The following is a 14,301-nucleotide window of genomic DNA, read 5'->3' on the forward strand; positions in this document are numbered from 1 at the left end:
GGTTGTTTAACAGCTTGTAAGTTGAATGTAACTCAACAGCATAACATAGTTAGAGTCACTAGTACTCTAGGCTGCATTAACAAATATATAATTCTCAAATCAGGGAGAAGTATTCAATTTATTCTATATTGGTCAGGTCCCTCTTCAAGGACACCATTTTTGAGTTTGAGACAAAACCAGAAGACAGATCAGAGAACTGGAAATGAATAGGATCCCAGTTTAATGTAAGGCAGAGAATCAAAGAGTCATTTTAAACAGATTAACAGAGTTAGAGTTGGAAGGGACCTTGTAGGTCATCTAGTCCAACCCCCCACCCAAGCAGGAGACCCAACACCATTTCTGACAGATGGCAGTCCAGCCTCTTCTTGGAAGCCTCCAGTGATGAAGCTCCCACAACTTCTGAAGGCAACTTCTATTCCATTGCCTGATTGTTCTCACTGTCAAAAAAATTCTCCTCATTTCCAGGTTGAATCTCTCCTTGCTCAGTGTCCCTCCATTATTCCTTGTCTGGCCTTCAAGTGCTTTGGAAAATAGCTTGACCCCCTCCTCTCTGTGGCAGCACCTCAAATATTGGAAGACTGCTATCCTGTCTCCTCTGGTCCTTCTCTTCCCTAGAGTAGCCATGCCCAGTTCCTGCAACCGTTCATCGTATGTTTTAACTTCCAGTTGCCTAATCATCCTGGTTGCTCTTCTCTGCACTTTTTCTAGAGTCTCAACATCTTTTTTTATAGTGTGGTGACCAAAACTGGATGCAGTATTCTAGATGTGGTGTTACTAAGACCTTATATTTTGACTGAAGAAGTTACCTGGATGAGTAATGAAACGTCTCAGTTTAATGAACTTTGGTCTAGTTGCCATGATTTCACCTTTTTTAGATGCTTTTGGCCTGGTTGATTGAATCTTCATTTACATTTGCGGGAGAAACCCTGCAGTTGGTATGGCAAGAGTTAGTACATTCCAACAAAACTCTGACTCTCTGCCTAAGCTAAAGTTTTTCATTTTGGAAAAGTTACTTGGATGAGTAACGGAACATCTCCATTTAATAAACTTTGGTTCAGTTTAAACTTTTTAGATGATCCCAGTCTAGACACTGGGGTGCCATGATTCTCCCACTAATTTCATGACAATTGCAACTATTACATTCCCCGCCCTCAATTCACTGGTTCAATTCTAACATTTGATGAGTCTATGAATCAGTGTTACAAGTTCATGAGTATTATTCCAGCAGATGCTGTTTTGTATTCGGCTATCATTTGCAGAAGCTGTTAAGGACAAGAAGCCCCCCAAAAGTGGAGAAAAGAGGTGATTGTCTTAATCTAGCCCTATAAACATAATCAAAAACACAGAGATTGCAACTCACACTTCTTTGATGCTCCAGAAATGCCTAGATGAATTAACCCGTAACCATAGACGTACTATTTTGGCTATGCTATTACAGACCTGAGGTCATAATGACCTCAGTAGCAAAAAGACATTCGAAGTTTTCATGGTTGGATCTAAAAATTGATGTATAGAGCAGTAAACCAAAAAAAATTTGCATTGATCTCTATCAAATCCACATCACACAGGTCACTGTTGGTTTCTCCATCCTTGAACTTCAATCTTCCTTCTCTAATTTTTTACATTGGTCTACTGAATGATGGTGCTAATAATTTCTTTAGAAAATAATAATTTCCAAATCTCTAGGAGAGTAGGTGAGTGTCCAAGATTTCTAGCTGCTGGCCATAGTCCAAGTAACAGCACAACAATATTGTGATTATTCTGTTTTGGATCTATTGCTTCCAAAAGGTGCAGAAGACCATTTGAATTTGTTCTTGCCGTATAAATTATTGCACGACGTAGATTGTAAGTGGGTGTCAATTTCATTGGGAGCTTCATCATCGCTGATGTCAGAAACAGTAGTGGCAGCAGGTTCCTCATTGTCCATTACAAAATTTTCATCACAATCCGATTCCACTTCACTCAGATCACTCTCTGCTTCTCCATACCGTTTTAGAAGAGTTTCTTCAAAGTTTGGATCACCAAATCACGTTCTTTTTGGCGGAAAACTTGGCCCTGACATTATTAAAAAAAATACGTTAACGAAGATCTGCAGTCAAAATGACCGAAACTCAAATTCGAACACCGCTACAGAAAACACCAAATAACTGATACAAGCACGATGCTTCGTACAGCCTTATTGGTGGGAAAACAAAAGCTATTCACAACTGAAAAGGTCCATTTCTAAAAATATGGGTGATCCGAACATTTTTGGAAAACTGTTGCGGTCACTATGACTGCGGGTCTGTGGTTATGGGTTAATCTCTTGGCTTCTCTGTCTTCCTGAATTCATGTTCCTTATATCCCGAGTTCTTTTTCGCCACTTTATGAACATCTGGTAATATTTGCTCAAATGACTGACCCGTCCCTCTCCTGTAAAACAATTTCCTACCTTGAGAATTCTACATTTGCTTAAATTACTATCATTAAGCCAGCAACTTCCCATGATACCTTGAATGGCCTTGCTTGGCAGATGCAATGTTGTGCAGCTGTCCTGCTAGGCTTGCCTTCCGCTATATTCTGATAAAAGAAATTAATGAATCATCAGGAATATGTTTATCTTGAAATCTATTTCTGCACCTGAAGGAACACTAACATAAGATGTGAAAAGCATTAAAAAAATGGCTCATGCTATAGTTTGTTTAATGAACATTTCTTAGATAAATCTGGTTAACTACCACAAACCATGGTTTATAAATATTTGCCTTTTAATGTTGGTATATAACATGTTAAACTTGCTTTACCTTCTTACAAGAATAGTTCACCCAGCAGGCAACAGCTAAAAACACAATACATTAAATGAATATATTCATTTGGTATTGTATTTTCAGAGCGACTTAAACATGTCACTTGCATTATTAAACCTAGTGTTTTTGAAAATACCTTTTATTGAAAAAATTTCCAAAAAATTTAAAATGCAAACTAAAGTCAGAAATAAAAAAGAAAAGAGAACAAATGCAAAGTGAAAAGACAAAAGAAAAGGACAGAAAAAAGAGTAAGGAGAGAAATAACTCCTGATCTTCCTTGCAACAGGTATAAACAAATTAATATTTTCCCACTTCCAAGCAATTAGGTATATAATTATATCTTCCTATAACCCCCATCCTATTATCCAATCGCCTTCCAGAAATCAATCATTTCTGTCCAAATATCAGCAAAAAGTCCATAAGGGTTTCTAGAATTTAAAATCATAGTTCTTATTTTAACCCTGATCAACTAAATCAACTTTATATTCATAACTCAAAGATTTCTTCCAGATTCTAGAAATTTCTTTTACAGATCTAGTAATAAGTTATTTTTCATCAAATCAAGTGATTTTTTAAAAAAATCATGTGACTGGAAAGTTTTTTTGCACATTGGTCATAGTTCTGTAAGATAGTGACACACTTCAATCCTCAATTTCATGGTTGCTAACACTGTATTGTTTTATTTTGAGGAAATACAACACCTTCTGGAGAACTTTGTTATTGTATTATGTTAGATCACATTAATTATAACCAGTGATATGGATGACCCTGCTGGGGCTCTGACCTTGTTCATACTTAACATACTTAAACTCAACCTATCTATCTATTCAGTAGAATGACTGGTGAGCCTGAAGATAACTGCATGTCCAGGGGTGGGCTTCAAAAATTTTAGCAAGGGGTTCTCTGCCTGGTTGTTGGGTGGGTGTGGCCATGGTGGGTGTGGCCTAATCGGCTTCCTGCACCACATTATTTTTGCCCTCCCCGGGCTCTGGAGGCTTTACTTGAGCCTCCAGGAGGGCGAAAACGACCTCCACAGGTTCCGGAGACCCTCTGGAGGCCTGGCCTTACTGAACTTTCGGTAAGCCCATTTTTCACCCTCCCCAAGGCTCTGCACATGCCCTGCACTTACCTGCATCCAAAACAGGCTACATGGGGACTCCTGGGAGGGGCGGGGTGAGCCGGGCCAGCCAGGAGTGGGATTTGTGGGTTCTCCGAACTGCACAGAATCTTAGCTAGAGGTTCTTCCGAACCCCTGCGAACCCCCAGCAGTCTACCCCTATGCATGTCTTTGGAAGCTAAAATGGAGAAGTAAAATTGCCTTCCTGATTTCCTAGACTTGTATCCCTATAGAAGATCATAAAAGGCTGATCCTGAAATCCATTCTTTTAAAAATGAAATGGCACAATAGCGTTTCCAGCAATCATTTCTCAGTTATGAAATCTCTTTTGGGTTTATGATAAGCACTTGCAATTAAGGCAGGAAAAACAGACCTAGAGGGCTTATCAGAAACAATTAGCGATCAACCCCCAGAAGTCTTCTCGGTGTACTATTAAATTTATTGACAGAGCAAAGTTCATGTTACATGCTACGCTGTTGTAAATTGTAAATTAAGGTTTCTAGAATCTGCCTCCAAGATACTGTGATGTCTTGGAGGACAGAGGGTTTTTGAACAACCATTGGGCTTCCTTTTATTAGACAGATCTTATTGGTATCAGAGGTCATATTGCCATTCATGGATTTGCAATTTCTGCCTGAAAAATACGATTAATTACTTGGTCCAGACATTGCTTAAATTAAATCTATTTAATTGTCCCGGGGGTGGTGGTGGTCTTGCTTAAGTTCTAAAACAGCAGCCCCCAATCTTTTGGGCACCAGTGACTGGTTCCACGGAGAGAGATCTTCCTTCCTTCTTTCTTTCCTTCCTTCCTTCCTTCCTTCTTTCCTTCCTTCCTTCCTTCCTTTCTTCCTTCCTTCCTTCCTTCCTTCCTTCCTTCTTTCCTTCCTTCCTTCCTTCCTTCCTTTCTTTCTTTCTTTTAATTATTTTAATTATATACAAAAATACTAATAAAGTATTTGACTAAAGAGTTAGTTTTTATTAGCTTTTGGACTTAGTACTTTTCCATTTTGTGCACTTCCAGCCCATTTGCACTGTGCATTAACAATAACTGAAGAGAGCTGCCTCGAACCGAGTTTCCAAATATTACAGATCTTAAGACTAAGAGCAGTACAAAATATTACAAATAAAAGTCACAATATAAAATAGCAGCTCCCCATAATTTTCAAGTTTTACTGAACGTGATAATTCAATTGGCTTCATTTTTGGAAGCCTCATCAAAGTTCTCCACGAGATCTGGAACGTCATCATCATCATCTTCTCCAGTAGCAAGAGGTGCTTTTCCATCCACAGCTAGTCTTGGTAGAACTTCTGCCAGTATCCTCAAGCTTGTCAGACTATCAGAGCCAAGCTGGTTTCAGATGCTAGGCAACATTTCAGTCAGCTGCTTTGTCTCAGCATGGCTGTGATTGTAAAAGGGTTTTTACAATCTAGTGAAGCTTGAACTTTAGGATTGTTGAAGTGAATTACAGTGCTTGGTTGGTGAACATGTTGACCTCTTCGATCCCTGTTAAAAGCTGGATCTAGCCCAATAACTCAAAGACAGACTCCAATTCTTTTCTGTAGCTTTATTATAGATCTGATGGTACTGGAGGTCACTGACCTTGTACCTTTCTCTTTCAGGTATACATCTGGAATAATCTGTGGACCATGCGGTGGGACCTTTTGTACCCAGGAGGAGGGGCAAAGAGGTAAGGAGTGGTTACAGGGATTATGGGATATGTGGTCAGTTAACCCTTGCAGGTCCGGGTGATCAGGGAGATATAGTAGTTAGGCATTTATCATGACAATCCCAGATATGTTATTTACTCCCAATTTCTTTAAGGAAAACTGAAGTTTCTTGTCATCTGCTGTAGCTGTTCTGTAAACCACCTTCTTCTTTCTATGAGTAGTACCCTTCCCACTGATGCTTTCATCTTTCGGGATGAACCGGGCAGATCCCGACAAGCAAGCAGGAAAAGCCGCAGGAGGGAAGTGCCGAGCCCGAGAGCCGCACACAGAGGGAACCAAGATGGCCGCCAGAAAAGTGGAGAGAGGTTTTTCTGCCAACTGGAGGGGGCATGGTTTCCCACAGATAAGGCATTGCTTGTTTTTATGGACCGGTTTCTGGCATGCCAGGGACTGATGCCAGTTGATGGACTAGGGGTTGACGACTCCTGTTCTAAAATCTCTCTGGCGTTAAAGAGTTCCTTCACTTCCTGTTTCCCATAGAAGTATGTAACATGGAATTTATAGCACAAATATACTGTAGCTCAAATGTCACACTTACCACAATCTTCATTCCAGGCATCAGGGTTGCTAATATTTTCTTCCTCTGATATGCTCTATTCAGGAAGAGCAGAGGGTTGGACTAGAAGACCTCCAAAGTCCTTTCCAACTCTGTTACTCTGAGTAGATTATAATTCCCTTTCCCTAATTATTTATTTATGTTCTTTCTACTTTAGCATCAATGTACTTGTTATTTTTAACCGCTCAACATCCTCCGTAAGCCAAGGTGTTAAAGGTGTTAAAACCACAAGGGTCTTGAGATACTGAGAAAAGCTTGATGGTCTTTTATGAAAGTTCAAATGTTCCAATCATGTTGATTATTTATAGCCACAGAATTAAAAAGAGTATCTTGCATCATAGACTGCTATATTAATTGATGTATTAACTGGATAATTCGCCTTTCCTTCATGGAGTTTTACAGGAAGCTTGCATATGTAAATTCAGCCCATACAGATTGTATGGAGCCAGACTGAAATCAAACTTACAAATATTTGCCAATTTTTCTTGAGCAAGATCCATCATAAGTAAACAGCTCCACAAAATATAGGATTATATACAGATGCTGATCTAAATTAATTCAAATACTGCAAACTTTTCGTGATTGAGCAACTCTAGACATTTTTGGTATCTCAACTAGTTGAAGATATCAGTGACTTCTCTTCAAGTTACTCAGTTTCAATCACCAAAGGAAGAAAACTGGAAATTGATATTTCTTAGCCTGAAATCCTAGTACACTAATTAATGATGTTAATAAAAACAATTCTAGAGATACAGATGCTGATTTCCAATTCAACGCTGAACGATCAGTGATGATTTAACTCTTAGCAACCACATAAGTAGATCTTCTCCAGAATGAACAACCTATTTCTTCAGACGTCCAACAGTACCCTTATTGCCACAGTAACCAAGTCCATCTGCCTTGTTGTTGGTTGTCTTCTTTTCATTCTTTTCACCCTTGCCCAGAATTATAGATTTCTCATCAGATCTGGGTTTTTTTAACATGTGTCCAAAATACATTAATTTAAACTTGCTCCTTTATGTCTCTGGTAAGAATACTAGACTGGTTTGTTCTATGGTGTACATGTTTACAAAACCTTTGCCAGACCAATTCTTGAATACAGTTCATCCACCTGGAATCCACACTGTATATCGGACATTAATACGATTGAGCGGGTCCAGAGGTATTTCACAAGAAGAGTACTCCACTCCTCTACTCACAATAGTATCCCTTCTGCCACCAGACTTGAAATTCTGGGCTTGGACAATCAGGAACTGCGCTGCCTGCAGTCCAATCTAAGCATAGTACACACAATTGTCTGCTACAACATCTTACCTGTCAATGACTTCTTCAGCTTCAACCACAATAATACATGGGCAAACAATCGATACAAACTCAAGGTAAACTGCTCCAAACCTGATTGCACAAAATACGACTTCAGCAACAGAGTGGTCAACGCCTGCAATGGTCTATCTGACTCTGTTGTTACATCCTCAAACCCTCATAGCTTCAGACTCAAACTGTCTACTGTGGAGCTCACACCATTCCTAAGAGGTCCGTAAAGGGGGTGTCCATAAGCGCACCAGATTGCCTACCATCCTTTTCCTACTGTCCCCATTTATCTGAACTTACTTCTTTTATGTTTATGTTTATGTTTATACCTACCCATATTTTTCGGACTATAAGACGCACCTGACTATAAGATGCACCTAAATTTAGAAGAGGATAACAACAAAAAAAAGTTTTTGGCCTAACTTTTTTCGGACCTTTTCCAGTCTTTTTCTGGCCTGTTTCTGGGCCTTTTTTTGGCCCATTTTCGAGGCTTTTCCAGGCCCGTTTTGGGGGCTTTTTTCAGCCTGTTTTCAAGGCTCTTTTTTTGACCCATTTTTGAGGCTTTTTCGGCCCATTTTTCCCCAAAAAAATGGGCTGAAAAAAACCTCAAAAACAGGCCAAAAAAAGCCCCAAAAATGGGCCAAAAAAGCCCTGAAAAAGACTGAAAAAAGGCCCGAAAACAGGACGTGCGGAGGCCAAAAAAATGGCTGGTGGGTGGGCGGGGTTTTGGCAATATTTGGTCTATAAGACGCACAGACATTTTCGCCCCCTTTTGGGAGACAAAAAAGTGCATCTTATAGTCCGAAAAATTCGGTATACTTGCTATCTTGTACATATTTGACGAACAAATAAAATAAAAATTTTTTTAAAAAATGTTTGTTTTCTTGGCTATCCATGGTGTTCACAGGAATTTTCTCCAACACCAAAGTCCAATATTCTTTCTATCCTCCTTCCTCAAAAGCCAACTTTCACTTCCACGCAGAATCACAGAGAAAGTCATTGTTTGTACAGTTCAGATTTTTGTTGGTACAAACGCATTATGACATCTGAATACAGTATTGTTTCCATGGACTTTGTTACTACCCTATCAAGTACTAGTATGTAGTATATTTCATGACTGCTAGTTCCTTTCCTGTTGATAGCACTTTCAGGCTTCTTACATCCCATGGTTTTGCAGTTTTGGATGATCCTTCCATACGTAGTAACATCAACAACAAGATATCTTAAAGGGTTTAACCTAGTTGCATCACGAACACCGTCAAAATCACAAAACTGTTTCTCACTTATTTTGGTCATGTCATGTGGGGGAATTCACTGGAGAAAGCAATTACTGTATTTTTCAGAGTATAAGACCCAGCTTAGTTTTTGGGGAGGAAAATAGGGGGTGGGGAAATCTGCCTAGCAGGTATTCATCTGGCTAGCGTCCTTAGTCTGGTCAGCTTCAGCACATTAGTTTGCTGGTTTTTTATTCCCTGCTTTGGGATAAAAAAACAGCTTCTAAGGCACAGCTGAGAGGAAGCAGCAATGAGAAAAGCAGGCAAAGCATGGGGAGATCGCTTCACTCAGCTAGCGCCTAGTTAGGGCTGAAAAAAAGCTTCTAAAGAACAGCTGAGAGTCGGAGCAAAGCATGGAGATCGCTTCACTCGCTAGCGCCTCCGGAGAGTCGAGTAGAGGGAGCAGGAAAAGCTGGGAAGATCTTCACTCGTTAGCGCCTCGTTAGGGCTGAAAAAAAAGCTTCGAAAAAGCTACATTCGGAGTATAAGATGCACCCAAATTTTCAGCCTCTTTTAGGGGAGAAAAAGGTGCATCTTATACTCTGAAAAATACAGTATGTTGGAAGAGTTAGTAGTAAAAGGAAACCAGGACTCCAAAGAACATGGTGGCTGGACACCATCAAAGCTGACACCAGCCAGAGAATAGAACAACTCAAAGAAGTGGTGCAAGATCAGAAAATATGGAGAGACCTGGCTTATAGAATCTCCAAGAAGCAGACACAACTGAATGGATATCATCATCATCATCATCAGAACCATTAGTACCTCAAAAGATCCTTGTCAGCTGCCACCTTGTTTGTGTGCTTTGCTACCATGCAGTGACACTCTGCCATGAAGGGTGGATGAAAGAAGGGATGCTTGGGGGAAAGTGAAAGTACTTCTGTATCTCCCTGAGATGCTGCTTCAAGGTCACTCCACTGGGAGAAAAGGCAGCTGCATACCAACCTATGCTTAACGTGTTTGTTCTGAAAACATCTTGCTTGAACCTGATTGATCATGGTGGCATCAGCAATGGGAGGTAGTTAAGGGAGGGAAAAGTTGATCTTAGGGATTTTGGTGTGCAATTCTCAGTTCTGGCTATGCATTACTGCAATACACTTGACTTCTAGTAAAATTATACCTTTCTCAGCAAATGGAGCCAAGGATCATTTCTATTTAGAGATTTAAGTGCTGACAGGTCCAACAATCCTCAGCTCTTTCTCAGTAGCATGTTGAATGTCATCTGTTTTAAGGGGCCCATCATCCAGCACTATATAAACAATCACTTTATATTATCTATCCATTTTATTTTATTGATAACTACAGGAGTGGTTTATCATTGCTTTCTTCCATGCACCTTTGCTACTGTCACTGTACTGTCAGAGTTAGAACAATTAACCAGTGGAGCGACTTGCCTCCAGAAGTTGTGAATGCTCCAACACTGGAAGATTTTAAGAAGAGATTGGACAACCATTTGTCTGAAGTGGTGTAGGGTTTCCTGCCTAAGCAGGGGGTTGGACTAGAAGGCCTCCAAGGTGCCTTCCAACTTTGTTATTCTGTTCTGTTCCTTGATTGGTTGAGGTTGAGCAGCAATTCAGTAAGGAATTTTCTTTGCCCCACTGGGACATGGCAAGTCCTGAGGCTCCAATCGTTTTACAACCATAGCAGGTTAGCTGTTCACTGTCTACTTCTTCCAGCATCTTCCTATATCATTGCTGCCCTATGCTTGCTTCCTTTCATTGAACAGTTAGGTTGACCCTGCTAGGAAAATATGCTCTTGACACACCTACCCAACATTCTTCACACAATCCTCCCAGGAACACCCCTACCCCACCCCAATGAGGCAGCATAGCAGAACTTAAAGGGGGGTATTGACTATATTAAAAGGTAAAGGTTCCCCTCGCACATATGTGCCAGTCGTTCCTGACTCTAGGGGGCGGTGCTCATCTCAGTTTCAAAGTCAAAGAGCCAGCACTGTCTGAAGACGAGAGTCTCCGTGGTCATGTGGCTGGCATGACTAAACGCCAAAGGCGCAGGGAACGCTGCTACCTTCCCACCAAAGGTGGTCCCTATTTTTCTACTTGCATATTTTACGTGCTTTTGAACGGCTAGGTTGGCAGAAGCTGGGAGAAGTAACGGGAGCTCACCCCGTTAAACGGCACTAGGGTTTCGAACCAGGGGTGAAATCTAGCAGGTTCTGTCAGGTTCTGGAGAACCGGTAGTGTAAATTTTGGGCAGTTCGGTGAACCGGTAGTGGAAATTATGAGTAGTTCAGAGAACTGAGAAATACCATCTCTGGCTGGTCCCAGAGTGGAGAGGGAATGGGGACTTTGCAATATCCTTCCCCTGCCATGCCTACCAAGCCATGTCCACCAAGCCATGCCCACAGAACCGGTAGTAAAAAAATCTGAATTTCACCACCGATTTGAACCGCTGAACTGCCGACCTCTCGATTGACAAGCTCAGCATCTTAGCCATTGAGCCACCGCATCCCTATTGAATATATTAAGAGGTCATAATTATTATACATCTCTGTTATCATCACCAACTTCACCTACCCATCCCTCTTTTTGAATTGCGACACAGTTAATGGAGAGTATGCATGTTCCTGTCACCAAATGATTTACATAACCATCTCTCATGATAGATTTGGTTGAAAGCCAGGGGCTCATTAAGGTCAGCCAAGAGTCAGATGAAGAAGAGAAAACTGGAAGATAAATCTCTCCCAACCGAGTCCAAGACCAGTTGGGAGAGAGTCCAAGACAGTCCAAGACTGTCGCATCACCAGACTTGATGATCATGAGATTGTGGCTCTGAGGACGAGAGACCATGGAAACCGCAGCTCCGGTCCTGCTATTTTGCACCCTCAACAAGGATTCATGGACTCATTTTATAACTCTTTCCCTGCTAAAATATCTGGGAAATTCTAATCCTTTTTTATGTACAGCTGATAGACATAGTCCTTGAAAAGGCAGAAGGGACGATTTATTTATTTATTTATTTATTGGTTCAATTTATATGCCGCCGTTCTCCGGAGACTCAGGGCAGCTTACAATGTGTTAAGCAATAGCCTTCATACTTTTGTATATACCTGCTTAGTAGAGCTTTCGGCGCCCCCTAAGTGGTGTTCTTTTTTTATACAAAGTCAGCTTATTGCCCCCACAATCCAGGTCCTCATTTTACCTACCTCGAAAGGATGGAAGGCTGAGTCAGCCTTGAGCCTGTGAGATTTGAACTTGCAGTAATTGCAGGCAGCTGGTGCTACTTAACAGCACTTTAGTCTGCTGCACCACCAAGGCTCCACCTCTGTTTAGGCTACGCTCCTGATTTAGATAGTACAGGGGTCTGCAACCTCAAACACTCAAAGAGCCATTTGGACCCATTTCCCACAGAAAAGAAAACATCGGGAGCCACAAAACCTGAGTGGGCGTGACCAACTCAATTTCACTCACTTCCACCAATCACATGACCGCCCCCCCAGCCACGCCTACCCAGCCAGTCATTAGGGCAGAGAACCAATTGTTAAAAAACACCAGGAACCACAAAACCCTTTTGACATATCTCTCTCTCCCCTCCCTCCCTCCCTCCTTCTCTCTGTATCTTTCTATGTCTCTCTCACCCTCTCTTTGTTTCTCTCTGTCTCTGCCCCGGCTGCTTCTCCATCCCCCACCGTTGCCCTTACCTTCTCAGGCCAGTGACTGGGAGGGGAGGGTAAGGGGCAGGGAGGGGCGGGGCCAGCTAGTGGTGGGATCACACGACAGGGAGCCACAGCTGAGGGCCCAAAGAGCCACATGTGGCTCTGGAGCCGCAGGTTGCTGACCCCTGAGATAAGTCTTTCCCCCTCTACTCCAGGGATTTTTCTCAGTTACAACAACTATAACACAAACCTGCTGTGGTAGCTTCAAAGATCGGCTCTGTCCTCACGACATTGCCTGCATAGTGTCCCTACTTCCTCAATGGGGCAGCCTTACTTTTCTCTGAGCTATGCCAGTTTTAAAGAAGTATTTTCCCAGGGCAGCCTCAAATATATGCTGACTGTGGGATTCTGGGCTTTGAAATTCTCACGTCTTTAAGTTGCCAAGTTTGAAACGCACTGCAAAAGAGGAAAGAAAAGGGCCAACAATGGTTGCAACGCAGGTCACGCCAGTCTAGTTTTCGGTTGACTCAAGAAAAGTTGCAGAGTTCCTCAACTTAGCAGGAGTTGGGAGACAACAGACTGCATTCAGACAATATGCTTTTCCTGGTACCATATCTAAGCCAACCTGTTTTGTGTTGTAGGAAATTAGCACCCACCCCTTTTCTAGGAAAAGGAGATATTTTAGGAAATATTAAAAGGGCAGAATATTTCCCCTAAAAGGGAGGCAGAAACTCAACCCCCCCCCTTTGTCAATGGACCATTAAGGCCTGGGCCAGTCTATTTTATATAACAAAGATCTACCTCCTTCAGGTAGAGCCATAGTAGGAATTGCCCAAAGCCCTTTCACTACATCATCACCCAGCAAGAGTTAACCAAGCCTGGGACTCAAAAGACAACCTACAAAGTTACCCCTGCATGGCCCCGTGGGAGTCTGACAGCCAATCAGAACTCAAGCTTGAACTCAAAGCCCAACAGAGGGCATAAAACCCAGGGACTCTCAGCATCTCTGCCCTTTTTTGCCCAGGACCTCAAACCATGTGATCCTCTTCATCAACAAATCTTCTTTCCAAGCAACTTCCACGAATCCAGTGTCTTTTTCTCCACTTGGAACTGAACCCAGATGGACATTTCTTCCAACACTGGAGTCTTATGCTAATGAAAAGGGCTCAGTTCATATGACACACAAACCCACACAAAGTTAACTACGATTAGAATTAAATCCCATTTTCAGGATTTCATTTGACCTGGTTAAAGGTTCTTTGCGGCCAATAATCTGTGTGTACTCCCTTTTAAAAAATTGGGAGGTTAATAAGATGCATATGGTCTCAAAGTTTAATCTTTCGAGGGATAATTTTAGACTCAATTGTCTTGCCTTGTTTTTTTTTTTTTTTAAATGCAAACTTTGGAAAACACAGAGACAAAGAAGTGCGGGGGATTATTTTCCTCTTCTTGAAAAGGAATTCCCCGTTTTAATTCTTCTTTAAATGGAGCAGAAAGGCATTCAGGAGGTTAAATTGTTTTTTGCAGAAAATACAAGGAATCCGTTCGACACAAATATGCAGTTGAACTCTCTCTGGGATCTGACACATCTTTGGCAAATGAGTTTCTTTCTTTGCAGAGAACAATGGATGCTATTTTAGCATCTCCTAGATGTATGAAGAAGGTGTGTACATAAGCCAAATGCTGTGTCACCAGCACAACAATCCACAAACACATTTTTCAGGAAAGCACCTGCTCCATTTATTCAGCGGGTGAAGTTTGTTATATTATTGTTATGACAGTGTGGGAGCTCGCAGGCATCCAAAGCAGAGATAGTAAGACACCATCAACAAAGATATGCAAGCTGTGGGCCTGCGCTCAATGATCCAAAAAGCAGACCCTGCACCTGTGGGAATACGCTAGGAAGGAGAAGA

The 14,301-nt window shown here is 41.5% G+C and overlaps 1 pseudogene; it reads right to left on the bottom strand.

Moving 5' to 3' along the window:
* Window positions 1-4,858: 4,858 nt before the first annotated feature.
* LOC117675912 (transcription factor BTF3 pseudogene) lies at window positions 4,859-7,170 on the bottom strand (annotated as a pseudogene).
* Between the last annotated feature and the right edge of the window lie 7,131 nt (window positions 7,171-14,301).

Source organism: Pantherophis guttatus, chromosome 12 (genome assembly GCF_059756535.1).
Source record: "Pantherophis guttatus breed Tessera chromosome 12, ASM5975653v1, whole genome shotgun sequence".
In the NCBI taxonomy this organism is placed as follows: Eukaryota; Metazoa; Chordata; class Lepidosauria; order Squamata; family Colubridae; genus Pantherophis; species Pantherophis guttatus.